Here is a 24,336-nt window from a genome sequence, read left to right as displayed (position 1 = left end):
ATGCTAGTTGAAAAGTTTGTGGTAACTAAATCTAACACAAGAATGACTATCAGATTTAAAATTTGGCTTATGGACTCTTATTATTTGGGTGAGATCATAGTCTGTTCAGAAGTCTAGAGATCCTGTATGAGCAGGGTTAAGGAAGTTTGGTTTTAAGTGTCTTATTATCAGAATGTCTTTGACAGGTTTAGTGTGCTGCAGAATTTCCTGTATGAATCTTTTAATTTTATTTAGGGTAGTTAGAGGAGTGTGGTAAGATTCAACAAGGGTGAGTAATTTGTTATTTATAGGAATACTGAGTGTGAGACATTGGGGTCAGTCATTTAAGTGGGAGCTTTGTGCATGTAAATGTAGCTGTAAGGGGGGGTCTACTTCTAAATTTCGAACATTCAAAACTTCGACTTTCTAATGGTTGAGAGCATAAGATCGTAATTTTGAATATTCAAACTGTTTAAATGGAGATAGCCATACAGTGTGGAATGGTATATTTACCGTTTTCCTCACTGTAGTGTGATCTCAGTGTTGGTATATTTAATTACCAGGGGGAACGTAAAAAAAAAAAGATTTTTTTTGTTTTTATTTTTTTATTTAAATTTCAAACTTTCAAAAGATTGATCTTATGGTCTCAACCATAAGAAAGTCAACATTTTGAAAGTTCACCATTTAGAAGTAAACCCCTGTAAGGTTATCTTTTACAAGAATGAGTCTTTCACTTCACTGACTGGTCTTGCATTAAAATGCTGATTTATGATGATTATAACTAAGGAAATGATGAATTTGTTGAAGGTTGTGAGTTAAGCCCGGCAAGCCAGTACATAAAAATCTAATGCCAATCATTAGCGGACCGGAGTTCCGCTGTGGCGACCCCTAACCGGGAAAAGCCGAAAGACACAACAACAACATAACTAAGGAAATGATGAAAGATGTTTGGTGCGTTTAACTTCATCCATTATTCATTCAGTGATAGCAAGTAACTATGGGAAATACATAGATACGAAATAATAAAGTTGCTTAGTTTACTTCTGAAAGTGAGCAGGATTGCTTTCAGTTGTCTGTGTGTTTTTTTTATTTTGCTTGAATTACTATTGTTGGATATTTACTACTAGATGGGAACAGTGGGCCAGGTTTGGTGTCATGGTAGCTGTGGATAAGAATTAAGTTTTATCAGAGATGCAAGTCTGATTAAATCTTAAGAATCTGTCACAGAATGGGTGTCCACTATGAGTCATTGATCTAGGGTTTGGCATTAGAGTTAGTGTGAAAGCATTAGTATACATATGACTGGGATATTTGTCTTTTAGAGGAAGTAGTTGGGAGCCTTTTGGCTGGGATATTTTTGGTCATTTATAAAGACTTGTTATTGGTGAGGGTTTATTTGATTCTGAAAGGGGAATACAATTTATGCTGATAGCTGAGATCATGGGAACTGGGCATAGGAGGTATATGCTACAAATTAGAGTCCGTAGCAGATTTTATGCTGTCAGAAGAGGTGATGACATCATATTCAAGGTTAAGAAAATTAGAAGAGAATTACACAATTGATTTTTTATTCAGTTTATTGACTTAGCAAGGAATGATAGATATTTTACTTGCTTGTAGAGATATGTTTTATTGTAAAAGTATATGAATGATAAGACAGTATAGTGTAGGTGAGATTAGGTTGAATTAGGTTGTTCTTTAAGCTGCGATTTTGTTTTGATATATAGTTTAATAGCAGCTGATCATTTTGTCAAAAAGATGTGTGATCTGTGAGCAGACCAATATTTTAACTAGAAGGAAATACAGCAAATTGTATTGATGACGTTGAGAATGGAAGTAAATGGTAATTATGCAAGAGTGGGGTGTTGTACTTTATAGGCATGAAGATTAGGCTGTGACTTTAAGATGGTGGGGTATTGTGCAGGAAAAAGGAAGAGAATTGGTGACAATAAATGTAGTAATGAGTGGGATGCCTTTGGGATGGGGTGTAGTATAAGACAGTAAGTCTGCACTTGCACAGAAGAGATGGAACCTGACGTTTACAATTAATGAAGGAATATCAGAGGAAAAAAAAACTCAGTTTAAATGTCAAATGCAGCAGAAAACTATGTGCACTGAGGCACTTTATGCTGCTTAAGCAAGAGCAGAACAGAAGACCATGTTCCAGGAATAGGCAGGAGCTGATGATAAGGTGGGAAAAATAGGCAGAACAGCTGAAGACTCTTCAAATAAGGCTATCACTACATTTATCTATTTACATACATGTATGTATAGATGGCTATATATAGATATAAATATATTAATATATAGATGCATATATCCATATCTATATTTATATGCATGTGTATCTAGCTATATATGCATATGTGTACACTATGTAAAATGTGGCTCTAGGTGATTAGGTCATGTTGATTAATGTTGCCAAAATGGGCATGAATAGTTTCAGGTGATAAGTGGGTTGAAGACCCGGCCTACTCTGACCTACGCTAGGGACCCTTGCTAACAGTGGGAGGGGTATATGTGACCCTATTGGTCAGGGTGTGCCTGCCATAAAGCCCAGCAGCCCTGGGTCAATAAGCTGCTGGCTGGCTGGTGTCTAGTTGCCTAGTCTGGGTTACCTGGGATAGCTCTGTTGAGAGAAAGCCGGATGTAAAACCAAACAACATGCCAAATATGAACTGAGAATTGCTACACTTAATGTAGGTTCACTGACAGGAAGCAGCTTAGAAGTGGATGACGTGATGATATGGAGGAGGCTGGACATTCTATGTATCCAAGAGATGAAATGGAAAGGCAGCGCAACAAAGCCACTTGGCTTGGGATCCAGAGTCTACCAATCAGGAGGAGGAGAGGCTAGAAATGGTGCAGGAATTGCATTGAGAGAGAGGTTTCAGAAGGCAGTGAGGGATATCATCAGAATTAATGACAGACTCATGGCAGTCAGACTCCAGTGTAATGATAGGACAGTATTCATAATCTCAGCCTATGCTTCACAGCAGGGTTGAGATAGTGTGGAAAATAGTGCATTCAGACAGCAGTTGGAGGACCTACTAGACAAAGCAGGCCGACATAAATTGGCGTTGATAATGGGTGACTTGAATGCATATATCGGGACAGACAGAACAGGATATGAGGACTTCCTGGGTCCACATGGGTGGGGAACAGGAATAAAGAAGGAGAAGCCATTCTAGACTTCTGTCTGGCAAATGGCTTGATAGAAGCCAACACATGGTTCAGTAACAGAGCCAATCAAAAGATCACATACAAGAGGAGCCAACATGCAACTCAGGTAGACTTCCTCCCAGTAAGGAAAAGGCACTGGGGAAAAATCCATGATTGCAAAGTCATCCCCAGTGAAACAGTTGGCTCACAGCATAAACCACTAGTTGCCACAATCAGCTGCAAGTAGAGGTCAGAGAAGGCTCTAAGGTCAACAGAGACCAGGCTAAAAACCTGGAAGTTGACTGGAGATAAAGTACAACAGTTCAAGGAATTACTCAGGGCTCTAGCATCCCAAGAAGAGAAGGAAATATGTGGAGTTGAACAAGAATGGCAGTGCCTAAAAACAGCATGTGTTAGGACTACAGAACAGATATGTGGCTGAGCCAGGTATGGAAATAAGGTACATAAGGAAAGCTGGTGGTGGAATTTGGAAGTCCAGGAAGTCATCAAAAGAAAGAAGGAGTGCAGGAAGAAGTGGTAGACAGAAAAAACTGACCAGGCTAGGAAAGACTACTGGTTGGCTAACAAAGAAGCTAAGAAAGAAGTTGCAATAGGAAAGAATAGGGTATTGGAGGCACTCCACCAACTTCTGGAAAGTGACTCAGTAAGTGGCACAAAGAAACTATATCAGGTTGCAAGGCAAAGACAGAAAGATAAAGAAGATAGTCAGACACCTATCATAAGGGATATCAACAACAACCTGCTCACCAGTCCACAGGACATCAAAGGCAGATGGAAGGAGTATTTCCAGCACTTTTTGAATGAACAAAACCCCACAGAAACTGTAGTGCCCCAGAAACAGCCTACGATGAGAGAAGAGGAGCCCACCCTAGAAGAAGTGAGAACAGCACTAAGGAATATGAATTCAGGAAAAGCAGCAGGCTCAGATGAGGTCACAGCAGATATGATAAGGATGCTGGGTGAGATAGGGGAGAAATGACTCCTGAGGGTACTCATAGCAGTGTGGAGAGAAAGGCGTTTCCCAGATGACTAGAGAATAAGCATACTCATGCCAGTGTACAAGAACAAAGGGGACATCCACACCTGTGGACAGTACAAAGGCATCAAATTCCTATCACATTGCATGAATGTTCTGTAGAGGGTGATTGATAAATGGATATGCAGAGTAGTAGAATGTAAGATGGGAGATGAGCAGTTCGGAATACATCAAGATGCAGCACAACTGACCCGATGTTTGCAGTGAGACAGATACTTGAAAAGAAGCTAGAGATGAGGAGAGACTCCAGCTGGGCATTCCTAGACTTGGAGAAAGCATATGACAAGGTCCCAAGAAAGCTGATCTGGGCAGTACGGTGGTTTGAAGTCACAGAAACACTGGTAAAATGAGTGGGGTCTATATTGCAACATTGAACGCTTAAAACATCGAATAATGTTACATCGACACATTTTCAGCGAAAGCTGAAAATGTCGAATCCACAGAACAGCAATTTCTTTCCTAGGGAAAGAAACCGCTGTTCCAACCCCCAGAAAAAAAAAACATTACACACTTTCAAACACATACACACATACCCAATCCTAATTATACCCCCCCCCCAAAAAAACAGTAAACAACTAAATACACATATGCACATAACCCAACCATACATTCAACGGAAAAATAAAACAGTAAACATTTTAAACCATATGCACTTACCTTAACCCGCACCCTAACTCTAAGGTCAGTAACTCTTGCACATTTACATAAACAGCTCCAAACACATACACACTTACCTTAACCCTAATTCTACCCCCCCAAAACAAAAGTAAACAACTGAAAACACATACACACATAACTCAACTATACATCTAACACAAAATATAAAACAGTAAACACTTACATACATATGCACTTACCTTAACCCGCACCCTAACCCTAAGGTCAGTAACTGTTGCACAATCACGCTCGGGAGCTATACCGGACAAGGGACCACACTTCACTTCAGAACACGGCAAAACGACAAGGCGGTCAAGCGACTTCTTTCCCAGGGAAAGAATTCGCTGAACAGCTGCTTCGCTGTTTTGCCTGTTCGCTCTACATGTGTCGACGAAAACGCATTCGACATAATGCATTTTTTTGTACTTCTAGGAACCTAAATTAGTGCAGGCTATGTACAAGGACCCAATGATTCAAGTATGAACAGTGTTCGGCCTCACAGAGGGGTTCCCAGTGGAAGTGGGTGTACACTAGGGTTCATCTCTGAGACCACTGCTGTTCATACTGGTGCTGGACTACATTAGCAAACAGGTCAGAGGGGGCAGATAAACAAACTTGCTGTATGCAAATGATGTGGCATTACAGGCAGACTCTGAGCTAGAACTTCAGCAAAGGATAGGCAAATGTAATGCAAAACTGAAGGCACATGGGATGAAACTAAGCACAGATAAGACAGTGGTAATAGTAAATTGGGGAAATCAGAAGAAGCAGAGAATAGAGATAGAAGGGAAGATAGTGGAACTGGTAAACAGTTTCAAGTATCTGGGAGGAGTGATTGAGTTGAAGGGATGTCTGAATGAAGAGGTCAACGCTAATATCAGGGGGGCTGCAACCAACTGGCATAGAGTGTCAGGTGTAGTCTATGACAGAAGAATGCCAAAGAAGCTGAAAAGTAAGGTGTACAAGACATTGGTGTGACCAGTACTACTGTATGGTACAGAAATCTGGGCAGTAAAGGCAGAACAGTTGAAGAAGCTAGAGGTGATGGAAATGAAGTGCTTGAGAAGGGTGGTAGGATGCAAAGTGTGGGACAGATGAAGAAATAAGGACATAAAAGCAGAAGCCAAGGTAGCTCCAATTGCAGAAAAGATCAAAGAGAATAGATTATGGTGGTTTGGACACATGTGCAGAAAAGAAGAAGACAATCTGGTGAAGAAGATTTGGAACAGACAGGAAGAATGTAAGAGGAAGTGAGGATGTCCAGCAAAAAGGTGGATAGATTGTGTGAAAGAAGATCTGTGATAGTCAGGCATGAGAGTTGAAGAAAGAAGGAGTCTAGCACTGAATCGAGAGAGTTGGTGATAGTTAACACAATACCCCGACCCCATGTAGAAAAATTGTGAAAAAGTGGGGATGATGATATATATATATATATATATATATATATATATATATATATATATATATATATATAGATATATATATATATATATATATATATATATATTTATATATAAGAGCAGTGTAGCCTTTCTTGCATGGAAAATGGCCACTTTGCGATCCAGGTACGTGCTGTTTTCATGTGCATGAGCAGCCCTACACTGTTCCTGCACAGAAAGCTGTGCGGGATGCAAATCACCTCATCTGCTGGTAAATTCATGCAAATGAGATGATTTTGCAATCCACAAAGCTGCCCAGACTCTGTGCAGGAACAGTGTCAGAGCAGAAATGTATTCAATTAGTAACTGAATACATTTCTGCATCTGAACAAACAGAGGCAGGACAGTTCACGGAAAGCATGTATTACAGTCAAACACACATGCCAATGGCCAAATATAAGGCCATTGGCATTAAAAACTGTTTATTTTTTTTAAATTAAACTTTTTTTTTTTGGCTGATCTCAACGTTTAAGCTTAGGGCAGTGGCACAACAACAGGATTGTGCCAAAAAAAAATGAGAAAAGCCAGTTTTAAATTAATTCTACATTTTGCCATTATAGTCTATGGCATGCAGAATGTAAGCAATACCAGAGAGCACTGGCTGTCAAGGGGAAAGGGTCTGTTTAAGTGCAGTGATCATGGATATCCAAGATTATAATAGAAGGTTAAATAATATTCTAAATACTGATACATATTTGAAAGTGTCAATGAATGAAATTAATGGAGCATATAAAACAATCTATATACAGTTAAATGATATGTTCATAGACAGACGTATCAGTATAGAATTGTATAATTATTTGAATGTATCACCTGCTCGAGTCCCTGTGTTCTTTGGGGTCTATATTATATCCTCAAACACTTAAAAAAGCAAACGCTGATTGATCAAACTTATTTTCGCAAAACTGCAAAATATCGAAGCAGCAGAAACTCCATTTTTTTCCTAGGGAAAGAATTTGGTTGTCCGTTTCTGTTGCTTTGGTATTTTCAGTGTTATGGTGGAAAGTTACAGGTCGGATTCAGGTAAGTGTGGGATTGTGTGGATGTGAGTGTTAGGGTGATTTAGGTGAGTTAGGGTTAGGGCTTGGGTTAGGTGTGTGTGCAATTGAGTGGACATGAGGGTTAGGGTGGATTTAAGTGAGTTAGGGTTAGGGAGTGGGTGAGGTGAGTGTGCGATAGTGACAGACCTTAGGGTTAGGATTTGGGTTAAGGTAAGTGGGTAGTTAGTGGTGTGTGCATAGTTTAGTGTAGGGTTAGGTATCCGATTTTAGGTGTATGTGTGTGGATTTCTGTTTGTTTGGTGTGCTTGTGTTGTGTGTATGTGTTTTGGATCAGCGATTTTTTTTCCCTTGGAAACAAATCACTGATCTGACAGTTCGAGATTGTAAGCTTTCACTTAAATTAGGTCGATCAATCAGCGTTCGCTTTTTTAAGCATTTGATGATATAATATAGACCCGTTCTTTGGAACCCTAAAGTGCATAAATCTATTTCTAATCCACCTATGCATCTCTTAGTAGATGGAAGGGACTCTATTATGTCAGCAATTGCAAAATATATAGATTTTGAATTTTAAAATATTCTTAAAAATCAAGAACAAATTTGCAGGGATTCCTGGTCATTTTTACAATACATGAATAATATAGAATATAACAGTAATGACATTTTGGTCACAACTGATGTATGTGATCTTTATACAGTTATTCCACAAGAAAAGGGGTTAGAATGGACCAGTGAAATGTTACAATATAACCATATACAACAAGATAAAATTAATTTATTAATAGAGCTATTAGAAATAGTTTTGAATTACAATTTCTTTGCATTTAATAATGAATATTATTTACAAACAAAAGGCATTGCGATGGGCTCCCCATGTGGGGGAGCTTATGCTAATATAACTATTGCCTACTGGGAGAAGAAATATGTTTTCAATAGTAGATTTAATAGATTTATTAAATCTTATTTTAGGTTTTAGGATGACATTAGTATTATTTGGCAAGGAACACAAGATATATTGGAAGAATTCATGTTATATATAGGTCAAACTACAACATCTTTAAGTTCACATGGAATATCAGTAATGACTATATGGAATATCTAGATATTAAACTTATTAAAGATTACAGAGAAAATAGATATATAGCTTGTATACATAGGAAAGAGACATATTCCAATAGTTTATTACATTATAGCAGCTCACATCCTCAACATCAAAAAAAGTCAGTTGTTAAGGGACAGGTAGTTAGAGCTGCACTTATGATTACCAAAGAGCAACATTTTTTGGAAGAATGTTCTAATTTAAGATCTATGTTCTCTGCTAGATCATATCCTAGCACCTTTTTGAACGACATTATAGAAGAAGTTATAAATAAAAGAAAGGGAGTTTTTTTTTAAACCTGTTTTAGATAATAAAAGAAAACTTTAATATGCAGATTGAAAATTGTAGTACAGAAGGAGGAAAAGAAAATAGTGTTGCATCTCAAATAATTGAGAGTACAAACCAAGATAAGAATAATAAATTCTCAGAGGCATTGGTAATTACATATAGTAAAGAAGTTAATATTTTAAGATAGATCTTTGAGAAAAATTGAGGCATACTAAATCAGGATTAAGAGCTGAGGAACATAATAAGAGATAAGCCACTTATAGTGTATAGAAAAGGGAGAAATTTGAAAGATTTGTTAAAATACAATGAGTCGCATAGTAATGTTAAGGTGCTAGGTGTGAAAAAATGTGTTTTTTGTAGATGGTGCCATAAAATAGAAGTTGGCACAGAGTTTTTAGTAAGAAATAGCATGTATCAAATACAGGGTAAATATACTGTGAATCAAAAGCTATAGTTTATCTAAGTAAGTGTAACTCATGCTTAGCCTATTATATAGGGAAAACTGAAAGAAAATTGTCTCAGCGCATATATGAACATGAATATGCAATAAAAAAGCTGAACATGACTAATGCTTTAGCCAAACACAGTAATAGTCATCCAGACCATTCATTTACTTATACTATTATAGACCAAGTTATAACTGATAATAAAACAGCATGGAATGTACTTTTAGAACTCAAAGAATTAGATGGCAAGTAAGATTGCAAGCAGACACTTGGCCATGTATCAATGAGTGTAGCTCTATAGCGCCTTTACTTAAATTAAAAGCGCTTAAACGAAACAAAATTTGTCACCATTAAAGAAAGGTTAAAAGAATATAGAAGTGGTTAATGTTGATTATTCATTAAAATAAGCTGTTGTATTAATAGAAGAGGTGGAGAGATATAATATAGTATAGTATAGGAAATATACATATGCATACGTGTTTTATATATATATATATATATATATATATATATATATATATATATATATATATATATATATATATATATATATATATATATATATATACATTTTTTATAGAGAATTGATATTTAATTATAGTGTATTTAATGGTTATTACATTAGGTTAATTAATTTATAACAAAATAGATGTATATACATTTTATAAATGTATTTTAAGTATTTCATACAAGTATCTATGTATGTTTATAGTAGGTGGGCGCTGAGGGTAATAGGGAAATATTAGTTTCTAAATATTGATGTTAGTGAACACGGTGTTTGTAATATGTTTCGCTTGATTTGGAAAGTCATTAATTAGATAAAGGAAATGACATCATGATGATACTGCTATTTTATAGTTTAAATTGAATAGAATGTGTTGGATATTTGTCTGATGAAGTATAATATTTCATTATATGAAAGTGCTCACAACACGTTTTTTGTAATTTGTAGAATAAACGTAGTTATTCTAGTTGGTCGTTTGTTCCTGGTTCACCTTCCGACACAGTGCTTTGTTGTTTTTTCAGTATGACAGAAGAATGCCAAAGAAGCTGAAAAGCAAGGTGTACAAGACATTGATGTGACCAGTACTACTGTATGGTACAGAAATCTGGGCAGTAAAGGCAGAACAGTTGAAGAAGCTAGAGGTGATGGAAATGAAGTGCCTGAGAAGGGTGGTAGGATGCACAGTGTGGGACAAATGAAGAAATAAGGACATAAGAGCAGAAGCCAAGGTAGCTCCAATTTCAGAAAAGATCAAAGAGAATAGATTATGGTGGTTTGGACACGTGCAGAAAAGAAAAAGACAATCTGGTGAAGAAGATTTGGAACAGACAGGAAGAAGGTAAGAGGAAGTGAGGATGTCCAGCAAAGAGGTGGATAGATTGTGTGAAAGAAGATCTGTGACAGTCAGACATGAGTGTTGAAGAAAGAAGGAGCGTGGCACTGAATCGAGAGAGTTGGTGACAGTTAACACGATACCCCAACCCCATGTAGAAAAAATGTGAAAAAGTGGGGCTGATGATGAAATATATATACATATATACATATATATATATACATATATATATATATATATATATATATATATATATATATATATATATATATGCCCCCGGATTCATGAATGGCTGATTTCCTTGTAGGAACAGTGTAGCCTTTCCTGCATGGAAAATGGCCACTTTGCGATCCAGGTACGTGCCGTTTTCATGTGCTTGAGCAGCCCTACACTGTTCCTGCACAGAAAGCTGTGTGGGATGCAAATCACCTCATCTGTTGGTAAAACCATGCAAATGAGGTGATTTTGCGATCCACAAAGCTGCCCAAACTCCGTGCAGGAACAGTGTCAGAGCAGAAATGTATTCAATTAGTAACTGAATATATTTCTGCATCTGAATAAACGGAGGCAGGACAGCTCATGGAAAGCATGTATTACAGTCAAACACACATGCCAATGGCTAAATATAAGGCTATTGGCATTAAAAAACGTTTATTTTTTTTAAATTAAACTTTTTTTTTTGGCCGATCTCGACGTTTAAGCTTAGGGCAGCGGCGCAAAAATAAGATCGTGCCAAAAAAAAAAAAAAAAAAAAAAAAAAAAAAAATGAGAAAAACAAGTTTTAAGTTAATTCTACATTTTGCCATTATAGTCTATGGCATGCAGCATGTAAGCAATACCAGAGAGCACTGGCTGTCAAGGGGAAAGGTTCTGTTTAAGTGCAGTAACTAATGACCTACACACTGGGGTATGCAAATGAGGGGAGTTATACTGAGTCACAGATGTCTTCAAAGTGTCAGCTTGTACCTAACCGTGTAGGTACAGCAATACAACAGTGCAAATGTAAGAGCTGAATGACTTCATAAAGGGGTGTGTCATGCTTGCTGTAAGCTCATTGGAGCTCTGTGGCCCGTGTTTGCCCTTAGCTAAGCACAGCTAAGAAAGGGGGTGTGTCAGATGTGCCTGAGCACTGTGTATATAGCCTAAGTTGGTGTGCATGCCGTGCACCGGGATTTAAACAAAAAAAAAAAAAAAAAAGAGGAAATGGCAGCACTGTTTACATATGAGCACTGGGTATGCACGGTCTGCCTTGGGGCTTACATAGGGAGGAACTGGGAAGGGGAAACTGCACTAGGAAAGCAATCAAGGAGAACTAGCATAGCTGGTAGGTGGAATGTATCAGAATCAGCCAATTACACATGTAGCAGCCCAGCACACTAATATAAACTATGCAAATAACCTACAGACTGTTTTAACCATAAACTCTACACCACTGGTATCAACAAAAGGGGGATTTTTAACTGGCAAAACTAACTAAAAATGTTAGAGGCTGCCGCTGCTTTACTACATCAATATGTGCTAGAGACTGAGGGTGGTGAGGAAGAGAATGCTGCCAACCAACCCACAGTGAGGTGGAGAAGAAGAGTATACAGACCCAGAGTAACCCACCAGGGCTTACATGAGTTGGAGATAGTAGAGTGCTATAGGGTGAACAGGGACATTCTACAGCAAATTGTTGAGCTGTGCCAGCCACGCCTCACACACAGAACTAATAGAGGGGAACCCATCCCTGTGGATACCAAGGTATGTCTAGGCTTAAGAATACTAGCCACAGGTACCTTCCAAAGACCAACTGGGGATATTATGGGGGTCTCACAGCCATCAGCATCCAGGTTACTCCAGCAGTTTCTGGATGCCATGACACAACATGCCAATGAGCACATATATTTCCCCACTGCCCGTGAGGTGCTGACCAGACGTATGTGTCTTTTCCACCATATAGCAGAATACCCTGAGGTAGCTAGTGCTATAGACTGCACACACATCCACATCAAACACCACCCGGTGAGTGGGGCAGGGTCTACATAAACCACAAGGGCTTCCCCTCCATCAACTGCCAGGTCGTGTGCGATGCCCAGGGCATTATCATGAATATGTGTCCTGGCAGCCCTGGAAGCTATCACGACTCCCACATCTGGCATTGCTCACAGCTGTATCAGGAATTTGCCAGGGGGAACATCCCATATGGCCATCAAGTGGGGGATGTTGGCTATGCACTTGAGCCGTGGCTGATGATACCCATCAGAAATGCACACACAGCTGAACAAGAACACCATAATGAGGCACACACACAAACCAGGATCATTGTAGAGCATGTGTTTGGGATGCTCAAGTCCCGGTTCCTCTGCCTTGACATATCCAGTGGAGCCTTGCAGTACTCTCCAGTTACATGTACACAAATGTTCATAGTATGTGCCATGCTACACAATATGATCTTGCAGAAACAGCTGCAGCAGGAACAGCATAGGGCAGGGCCACACAGCCCCCCACCATTGCCAAGGCCAGCACAGGCACAGAGCGACTCAGAGGAGGAATATCCTGAGCCTGCCCTTGTAAGCAGAAGGAGACATGCAAGGTATGCCCAGGCCTTGGCAAAGAGTCAACACATAGCACACACACTGACACTGTAGGGACCCAGGGACTGATACCTCTCTCTGATTCGCGCATACAGTAAAAGGGATGCCAAATATGACACTACCTGAGCTTTACCATGTATAGGGAGTGTACTATGTGCATCCAACAAAGTCAGCCCTCCAGCACTGTCCTCAATACTGGCCCAGTAGCACGGTAAGTCACCCTTCCTATCAATTACTAAATGGAGTAGTGTATTCTCATACTTGTATATATGATATGGATGCAAGCATCCAAGGGAATTGGGTGGTTGAATGGAATAGAAGCAAACAGCTATATGGGACAGCAGGAAATTCATAACAAATACTGGTGTCAACATACTAGGCAGCACTACACAAGGTGACAATCCCCACTGCACATGTGATGGCCCAAAGAACTGTGGGTGTCAATAGATCACATACATGGATGTCTATGAGGGTCACATACCCACCACCAGCCTTACCCAGAAGTACAGGTGTAGATGACCATGAAGAAATTCTGGGCTAAGGCCCCCAAATGATGGCAATGGTGAACAGCTCCCCACCAGACCTACACAGACATACTACAGCAGGTCTGGCAGTTGCATTCTAGTTATGAAGGGTAAGAAGTCTGAAACTGAAATATATGCCATTAAGATCTAACATGTGTACTCTACTGATATGCCTCCTGTCTGCATGATAGGTCATAATACAATATGAAATGGAAGCCAACAGAGTAACTGAAATACCAGTACAGTAATTTCAAATGTTAAAGTTAAAGTCTGCAGGTGTGCACCACCCCCCTCAATCCCATGTAGAAATGTAGGAATAGATGGCCTGCAGCACTGTCAAGTGGCCTACAGTCCTCTGGCAAAGGCCCATGCCTGACACATAGTGCCAGTGTATGGAATGTCATGGGGTCCCAACTAACAACCTAACACAGTAAACAGAAAACAAATGCAAGGACATGTTGACAAATGCCAGTAGCATGCCTCCCCATGTCCTACTGCAAGGACTGTGAATCAGGTCATAAATACTACTGGGATAAAGGCCCAACTATAGGGATATCTCTGAGATATTGCTTACATAATGTTAGGTGGAGGAGAGAATAATAGAGGGGAGGTGTAGAAGCATGAATATCATGGAGTGTGTGAAGTCTGAAAATCTAATGTCCACCCATACTACTCCCAACTGCAAAGTCATGAATGAATAGCCAAAAAACCACTTGTAAACCACAAACTGCCCATACTATGGAACAGACTTCTCATACAAACTGACCAGATATGTGAGTCCTGCCTCTGGGTAACCTGGGTGTATCTCTACAGCTGAGACATATGGCCCCAGCAATATATGGCCATTCCATGAAGTTGAGAAAAGCACAAGGAGGGGATCCCCTCCCAGCATACTAACAATGTGCTGGACCATTTACACAGAATCAGCAGTCTATTGTCTGTAGCTACCCCTCCATAATGGTAGGTGTGTGCCAGATTGTGTAGTCTATATGCCTCAGAATATCGGTCTCAACTTCATTCATCTTGTATTTCCCGGTAAATAACTGTGAGCAAAGAATGATAACTGTCAGTAGTTGATGACATGACACATCATAGTGTAAAATAGTACATATGTCAGAAAATCTATGCTACAACCAAACATGTCATGCATGCAGTACAGACAGCAATAGTTACAGTATCCCCCGAATGTTAAGCCCATTATGTCTCCATACTGGCAACCTATCTACAGATATCCTGCAGAAATAATTTGTTAGGTATAGCTGTAGCACACAAAAGCCTGAACTGGAGTCCAACCCCCCCTTGGAATGGATGCACACACTCAGTATAGAAGGTCATACTGGGCATGTTCCTACACTTAGAGAAATGAAGTCCATGTCTCACAACACAGTGGACTACAGATATCGGTTATTCACAGATGTCTGTGCACACACACTAAATTGTACACTATTGATACTTCACACACACGCATTGGATAGGAATATGCACACATATCTAAGGTCAACATAATATAATATGTCAAACATACACACACAGAGACGTGGGGAAGAGAAAGACAGAAAGCGACAGAGAGAATTCCATTATGAGGCCTGTCCCACCCACTACACATCTCATTGGCCTATATCACATGATGTGGTGATGTCATTCACTGTAGAAATACCTTTGGTTAGCCCTCAGCCCTATAGTCTCAGTGGTGCTTGTGATAACTGTGTAACACTACAGTACAAATAGGTATCCATGTAGCAGCTGTAATCTCAGTCCTGTCAAATGTATAGTTGTGTGTGAGTGTGTGTGTGTGTGTGTGTGTGTTTTTCTAGATGAATGTGGTTGACGCCATTCACACTCACTAAACTTCGCTTACCCCTCCTTCAGCACTACTGCTGATGTCACTCACGTTCAAAGATACCTCTGTACAGCTCTTCAACATATAAGCTCCATGGCACTTGTGATAACTGTGTAATACTATAGTGTAGCAAACTAGTTAGGTAGGAATTCCAATCCTGATCTGGCAACTGTGTAAATGTGAGTGTTTGTGTAAGAGAGTGTGTGTATAGGTTCATAGGTGTGTACTAGGCAATGGTCCTGGGGCCTTTACAAGCCTAGCCATAGTATTACCCTGGCATAATGCCACCCAACCTTAGTTCCCAGTGCCTCTGTCGAGTAGAGCCACTGGTGTTATCCCCGGGGTGAATTTTCTGTTTCCCATTCACTCATCAATATTTCTCTTGAAGAGGGTCAGCGAGGTGCACTGCTTGACATGTATGAGAAGTCTGTTCCATAGCATTGGCAGTCTCTGGGTTATGAGCCTGTTCCTCCAGCATGTTCTGTTAATTGTGGTAATGAGATTGAGGTCTCTGGAGCATGTGCTGTGGAGGGATTGGGATTTCTTTAGATGTAGCATTTCTAACAGGGCTGGGTCAGACATGGCTTTGTAAGTCAAGCAGAGATCACCTCTAACTAGGCGATATGAGACAGAAAATAGTTGGAGTTTTTTTAGTCTGTCCATATAAGACAAGTGTTTAAGGCCTAGGATCCTCTTTGTGAGGTACTTTTGCAGCCTCTCCAGTGGTTGCAGGTGTCTAATGAGGTACATGCCAAATGGGGTGCTGTACTCGATGATTGGCCTAATGAGGGAAGAGTAGAGGGAGATAATGACCTCTTTCTTCCTGAATGCAAAATCCTTAGTAATGAGATGTGCCACATAGAAGCAATGTAGTGATCAAAAGAGAAGTTGCTGTCAACGTTGTTCCTAGATCTCTTATAATGTCTTCTGTGTTCAGTGGACTACCATCAATGTGGTAATTCATGGGAGCCAGGATTTTCGCAAAGAGGATGACGACATGTTTTGGCATTGAGCTTAAGGCCATGGTTCTGACACCAGTCATTGGTGACAGTGAGGCCATTCTGTAGGATGTCAACATCACTTGGAGAGTTATTAATAGCTCCCAACATGCAATCATCTGTGAACTTTGTCAGCCAAAGTTACTTTGTGTTGGACTGGACTTCAAAGAAGTAGATACCAAACAGGAGAGGACCCAAGGCCGAACCCTGTGGGACTCCACTTGTGACTAATCGGCAGTCTGACTTGAAGTCAGCTACTTTCACACTGTGGGTTCTATCTGCGAGCCAGTTTGGGACTCACCTAGTGATATAGGGGTTGATGCCAAGCTTAGTGAGTTTTTTTTTTATTCCTGAGTGGGAAATGGTATCAAAAGCCTTGGCCAGATCAAGGTAGGCTGTATGAACCGCCTTGCCTTCATCCACAGTTCTAGTGACTGATTCAAAGAAGTTGACCAAGTTGAGCAGGCATGATCTACCCTTCACAAAACCAAACTGTGTAGGATCCAGAGTTTGAAGATTCCCTATATCCTTGTTTATTAGGTCCATGATGATGCGTTCCATAGCTTTGCATATCAGAGTCATCAGGCTAATGGGGCGATAGTTCCCAGGGTCTGTAGTCTTTCCTCCTTTGTGGAGAGGGATAACTGTAGCAGTGTGCCATTTGGCAGTGACAAAGCCTGAGGTGAGTCTGTGATTAAACAGAACACACAGGTGAGGTGCTAGTTCACTCTGTAGTTCATGTAGCACACAACCAGGGATATTGTCAGGTCCAATAGAAAATGTATTCTTGGCCTTGGACAGTGCTGTTTTAACCTGTGCAGCAGTAATACTGGGTGCCTGGAAAACTACTGGTATTGTGATTGGTCCTTTGGAGGGGGAGAGGGAGGTAAGTTGGCACTGAATCTGTTGGTCAGTATACTGGCAATATCTGTTGGCTCGGAATAAGAGGTAGCTCAGAGCAAATCTGGGTATTGCTGTGGGATTCCTTGCATAACTTTAGAATGCCTTGTGGTTGTCTTTACTACCTGCTGGAATTCTGTTTTCATACTTAGTTTTAGAGGACTTGATGAGGGATCTCAACGTTTTGTTGAGGCAGGTAAGGGAGTTTTACCAGTCTTGGGATTTCACCTTATTCTGCATCAGATTCCTCCCTCTGTTGTAGAGTTTGTTTATGGCAGGGGACCACCAGATTGGCTTCCTTTTTTTGGAGGAGAGTGCCTTGGTTCTATTGGGTATGGTGAGATCCATATATTTGTGTACATGTTCGTACAGTGCATTGGTGTATGATTCTGCAGTCAAGCAACTATTCTCCATTTGCATGGGTGCCGTGAAGTTAGCCACCTCTGTTTTTAGGATCCCAAAGTTAGCTTTGGAGAAGTTTTTTATGGTGGTTACCTTTGTGGGGGGGGGGGGGATCTGGATTTCCAAGGTGATTAGTTTGTGGTCAGATCTAACCAAAGAGAAGCTGACTATTGGTGTAGAGCAATGGTCGCCCATGTTAGTAATAACCAGGTCAAGGATGTTGCTACCTCTAGTGGGAGTAAGAACGAGCTGGTCCAGTGCATTGGAATTAATGAATTCCAGGAAATGTTGGGCAATTGTATTGGTACATGAGTAGTTTACCCAGTTAATGAGGGGTAGTTGAAGTCACCTAGCAAGAGAGTGTTACGTGGACCCTAATATTCTCCAGGGTGCTTAGGAACATGGAGTGCGTGTCTTGGGACATGGTTGGGGACCTATAGCAGGCTACGACCTGAATCGCTGTCTTATCCAATGTTAGCTGCACCTGAAGTATCTCTGATGCATTATATTGGGCTACCAGTCTGGAGGTGTGCGCATCCTTTATGAATATGGAGAAACCACCACCTTTGGAGCATCGGTCTAAGTTCTGAGGTCGAAAGGTGTGGAATGAGTTATAGCCTGTTAGTGCAGGAGAGCTTTCTGCTGCCTTGAACCAGGTCTCTGTTACAGTACAAATGTCGATGTTCTCCATTTTAAGGAGTGCCTCGAGTGAGTGCATTTTGAGATTTAGACTTCTAGCATTGAGCAACATGACCCTCAGACTGCAATTGTTTGTAGCTGTCATGGTGGTGATTTGGTCTATGGAATACTGTCTAAAAAAGGCACTATTGGGGTGGCAAGAGCCTTGGCCAGTATCCAGAAGACCAGGGGTGACAGATGCAGGCCATCTCTGGCAAAGCATCGAGGTCTGTCAGTCATGTCATCCCAGGCAGACAGATACTGGATCCCCTTAGAATGACACCAGAAACTTAGCCAATTGTTGAAATCAATCATTTTCTGCTTGTACTGTGGTATTATTCTGGGTGATAGGGTGCTGCTCATGCCTAGGGTCATATCCACCTGGGCTACATAATCTGAGAGCTACTCCATGTTTCTTTTTATGTAGTCCAGGGAGGTATATCTCAGGTCATTCACACCCACATGTACAATGACAGAGTCATATTTGTACCTGTTGTTGAGTTACCTGAGTGCATGCGTTATGTGTCGAATCCTGGCACCTGACAGGCAGCTGACTATTACTTTCTCCTTATTCAACCTAATGAGTTGGACATCAGTGTGCTTCAGTATCGAGTCACCTATGACTAGTATGTTGGGGATGCTGTTTTGCCTTAGAGTATTTGGTTGAGTGGCACACTGTTTAGGAGATTTATGCGTCTCGTGATTAGTGTTGTGTTGTGGTGGTCAAGTGTGTTTCTGCTTTGGATGGCTTTGCTGCTTGGGTAGATTTTTATTGAGACTCTCTGCAAAGGTGGGTGTGTGGTTTGTGATTTTATGTGAAGGCAGTGCTGGTGTGTATTCCAGAGGGGTATGTGTTCCATGTAGTGTGGTGCAAGTGTTGACCTTTTCCTTTTGACCAGCTAATCCGGTCTTGGCTGGAAAGTGAGTGGTTTCCAATTTGGATATATAAGTACATCTCTCGCAAGTGTGATTCTTGGAAGGTAAGAGGAGAGGGTTGTCCGTGTACATGAGGCAGTTGCTACATTGCCTCAGGATGCCCAAGTTCACCAGGTTAATAGGAGAAAGCACAGGGCAACTGACCTTTAGACATGCCTGGTGGGGCGGGCATTGATAATAAATACTAGATCTGCTTCCCTGTAGAACGTTTAGTGCTGGTAGCACTTGTGTGCTACAATAATTGCTACAAGAAGTCTGGTAAAGTGTTAAACTAATAAGCTAGTATAAGTGCAGGAGAGGAGAGAACTAGCAGATCTAAGGGAAAAATTGAAGAGCAGGCTCTGGCACCACTCAGAAGCTTGCAAACAGTCCTGGATACAGCAAGTCGGTATCTGGACTAGACTAGTTACAGGAAAGGTGGGAAACAAGTGCAAATGCGGGCTTTTAAACCAGAAAGTTGAGAGAGATAGAAAAACTGCCCAAACGGCCAATAAACTACAATTTCTGGGCCAGGAACCACTCCTCTTGTGATAGATAGGCTACCTAGTGCTTACCACTCCCATTGATAAGCTAGAAGGCTTCCCCTCCAACACATAAAGGCTTGGGAGGGCTCAGAAGCTTACAGTCTTGGACATAACAAATCTGTATCTGGACTAGACTAGTTACAGGAAAGGAGGGAAACCACTGCAAACACAGGATTTTAATACAGAAAGTTGAAAGAGATGGAAGAAACTGCCCCAAAATCCAATAAACCACAAATCTGGGCCAGAAACCACTCCTCTTGTGCTAGATAGGCTACCTAGTGCTTACCACTCCCACTGATAAGCTAGAAGGCTTCCCTCCAGCACAGAAAGGCTTGGGGGGCTCAGGAGCTTACACACAATCCTGGATACAGCAAATCTGTATCTGGACTATACTTACAGAAAAGGGGGGAAACAAGTGCAAATGCAGGTTTTTAAATCAGAAAGTTGAGAGAGATGGAAAAATTGCCCAAACGACCAATAACTACAATTTCTGGGCCAGAAACCACTCCTTATGTGGTAGATAGGTTACCTAGTGCTTACCACTCCCACTGATAAGCTAGAAGGCTTCCCTCCAGCACTGAAAGGCCTGTGGGCTCAGGAGCTTGCAAACAGTCTTGGATATAACAAATCTATATCTGGACTACACTCATTACATGACAGGGGAGAATTCTTTTTTTTTTTTTTTTTTTTTTTTTTTTTTATTAGTAAAGTGGAAAAGGAGAAAGCTGGAACAGAAGTTAATTCAAGGTTAAGAATTCAAAAATGTTCTCTCTCTGTTAGGTAGAATAAATTAATGACACTAGACTGGGAGGAGTGTCCCAGATCAAATATACAGTATGGGCAGGCAGCTGGAAAGCCACCAAGTATAAGAACAAGACAAAAATAGGGAGGGGGTAGGAAACTATTACAGCTACTAGCTATAGCTGCTAAACAGATAGAGGAGCAATGAGACTCTAGAAAATGCTTTTAACTGTAAACAAATCAGTTACATGATACCTGACTAGAACACAGAAACCTCAAAAAAATCAAAAATACACAGAAAAGCATGGATAGAGCATTCACAAACAGAAAATACAACTCTCAGTATGAAAAAGCAGTTTACAGTTAAGTAATTCAGTAAACATGAAACTAGAGTAATGAAACAGTATCTAGCAATGAAAAATACAGTATAAAACAGTACATAAATGCAGTAAAATAGTAAAAAGCTTTATAACAGTGCAAAGTGTAGTAGATTAACTGTACAGCACAATTATAAGTATTACAGAAGTGCAATTCAATGAAATAAATATAAGAAATAACTTATCCTGCTCTTGGAATCTTAAAGAATTTCTGTTTAGTTTCAGTAGTGAATCCAATCCACAGCCTGATAAATACAAGCATATCCTTTTACAGACAAAGGGTTTATATACCAGAAAAGATGAAAGAAACAAGAAGCTCAAATTACCACTCAGTCCTACTATCCCCACTATTATCCAATCACTCGTGCTACAGAAGGTCAGGAAACCCTGTTACTCTCAATAATAATGAAGACAGCAGACTATGAGCAGAAAATGGCTGCCAGAAACACAGGAAACTCAGCAAACAAAACTACCAGGCGTGGACAACAGCAGGTCTCTATCAAGATTATGCCACCTGAGCAGAACACAGAAACCTTGTAGAGACCTGATTTTGTGGTCATTCACACTTACAACACTTCCCTTACCCCTCCTTTAGCAATGCTGCTGATGTCACTTACCTTCAAAGATACTTTTGGACAGCTCTCCAACATATACTATAGTGTAGCAAACTAGTTAGATTGGAATTCCAATCCTGATCCTGGCAACTGTGTAAATATGAGTGTTTGTGTAAGAGAGTTTGTGTATCCTTGTAGAGACCTGATTTTGTGGTCGTGCACACTTACACATCCCTTAGCACTGCTGCTGATGCCACTCACCTTCAAAGATACCTTTTCAGAGCTCTCCAACATTTAAGCTCTGTGGGGCGTGTGATAAATGTGGAAAAATATAGTAGTAATAACTACATAGGTAGGGGTTTGAATCTCATTCTTGGCAAGTGTTTGTGTGTGTACATATGTCTATATATATATATATATATATATATATATATATATATATATATATATATATATATATATATATATATATGTATATATATATATATATATATATCTGTACCTCAAAGATTTTGGCCCCATTTACACCTAGTACACATCTCAGTGCCTGACTTTAGCAGTCCTCCAGATTTCATTTACCTTAAAAGTACCTGTTGGCAACCCTAAACCATATAAGGTCACTGGTGCATGTGGTAAATGTGTAACATAATGGTCCGAAAAGATAGTTATATAGAGGCTCGAACCTCACGCCTGACAAATGTAAATGTGTGTGTAGGGTAAAATATTTTGTGGAATCTCTCACCCAGTACATCACCCAATATCAGTATTTTCAAAGGCTGGTGATGTTCCTCACCTTAGAAGTACCTTGGGACAACATCCATCCTATAAGCTCCATGGCACATGTGATAAATGCATAACACTGTAGTAGCAATACATAGCTAGGTTGGGGGTTGAAACTCAGTACTGGCAAGTGTGTGTGTGTGTGTGTGTGTGTGTGTGTGTGTGTGTGTGTGTGTGTGTGTGTGTGTGTGTGTGTGTGTGTGTGTGTGTGTGTGTGTGTGTGTGTGTGTGTGTGTGTGTGTGTGTCATCAGTATCCTGTGTGGGGGTTGGTGTGATTGTGTAATAACAAGATCCATTGAGGGGTGAGTTTTGCTAAATTATTATGTTGAGGACCTAGTATATTTCCCAATGCCCACATTACAAGGCCAACAGTTGTCAAACACCATAGAGGTTTGTGTAGACAATTCACAGCCATAAATGTCTAGTGCCATGTGCAATGACTAAGTGACAGTATGGATTAGTGAGCAATATAAGCAACCCTTCTAATACTCAGAGACCACTCTCCAGACACAAATCATACACAAACACACTTGGCGAGGCAACAACCACTATATCGGCAGTTCCCTTGCATATTGCCTCACAGATAGCACCCATGGTGTGATTGCAGTGGACTACATGCCTGTTGACCACAACAGTGCCACTGACATCAGAAAGTACTTTGATGTGTTACATCTCCTGACTGTGTGTTATCCAGCAAGTAAAAGAAAATGGCACCCTGTTCCATCTCCTCAGTAGCCCAATCAATGTGTACAGTGGCCCTTTTGCCATGTTCCCCACTGGACACCTGTAACCACTGTAGAGTCTGCAAATGTACCTCACAAAGGGAATACCATGTCTTATAAACATGCCCATTATGGACAGATGCCAGTAACTCCAATGAATACCTGTATCATACTGTCAACGTAGGTGCAATCACTACCTCAGTTACATAGCCAGGTCTCACCAAAAGAGGTCAGGAATGCTACATCAGAAGATACCAATCTGTCCACACAACATACCTCAGAGACCTCAAGCACACTTCCACACTTCAAAGAACATGCATGTGGGACATGTGCACAATCCAGACACTGTCCATGTTATGGAATATGAATCACATACATGGGAAGCAGAGCACATCACTGGCCACCCACAATAGAAATCTGTATGAGTGGATGGGGAATCCAATACCCTCCCCTGGGGACCACTCCAGTGACTATACACCTGAGCCACACTGGGGACTATTTTCATGTGGCCTGATGCTAGGGTATTCCCTTGGGATAGCCTTGTAGAGCCTTCAGGCCCATTCACCTACTACACATCTATGAAGCAATGAACCTATGGATCTCAGTACTGGCAAGTGTGTGTGTGTGTGTGTGTGTGTGTGTGTGTGTGTGTCTGTGTGTGTGTGTGTGTGTGTGTGAATAGTAATCCCAGTGTGTTTGGTTGATGAATATCCCCTGTGGCTGTGGTTATTAGCAATCGGGGGGGGGGGTGTCCAAACCAGAACATGTACCATTCTCCATTCTACAACAGATGTTGTAAATCAACATATACCTATGTAAACTCTCAGCCCTATAATCTGTGAGGCATATGCAATCACTGTGTTACAGACTGGGGATTGCCGTGCACATACTGTATCCTGCCTATGACATGGTGGATGTGTTACCACACTGCCATATCCCATGGCCTTGCTGCAGGGCCACATCTTGGTGACATACATATGTCTAGAATGGAAATGGAATACAGCATGTGAGAACACATTCACTCAGCAGTTCACTTGTGCGGGGAGAGAGGTGTAAAGCTGGCACTGAATGTATTGCCAAGACTGTGGCCAATATCTGTTGTCTCAGGATAGGTATTAGCATTGTGCAGTAACTCGTAGCACTTGTGTTTAATGCTGTGGAGGTTGTTGATGTAACTATCAAAGGCTGTTGTGACTGTCATCAGTGTCTGCAGCATCTCTGCTGCCATAGATGCCTGTTGGGGATTCCATGAGGGATCCAAAGTTGTGTTTGAGGCTAATAAGGGAGTTCAACAGTCATGGGACACCACCTTTCCCTG

The sequence above is a fragment of the Protopterus annectens genome, chromosome 10.part0 (genome assembly GCF_019279795.1).
Source record: "Protopterus annectens isolate FY-2018-M chromosome 10.part0, PAN1.0, whole genome shotgun sequence".
Lineage (NCBI taxonomy): Eukaryota > Metazoa > Chordata > Ceratodontiformes > Protopteridae > Protopterus > Protopterus annectens.
The sequence above is the reverse complement of the archived record's forward strand: the minus strand, read 5'-3'. Positions refer to the sequence as shown.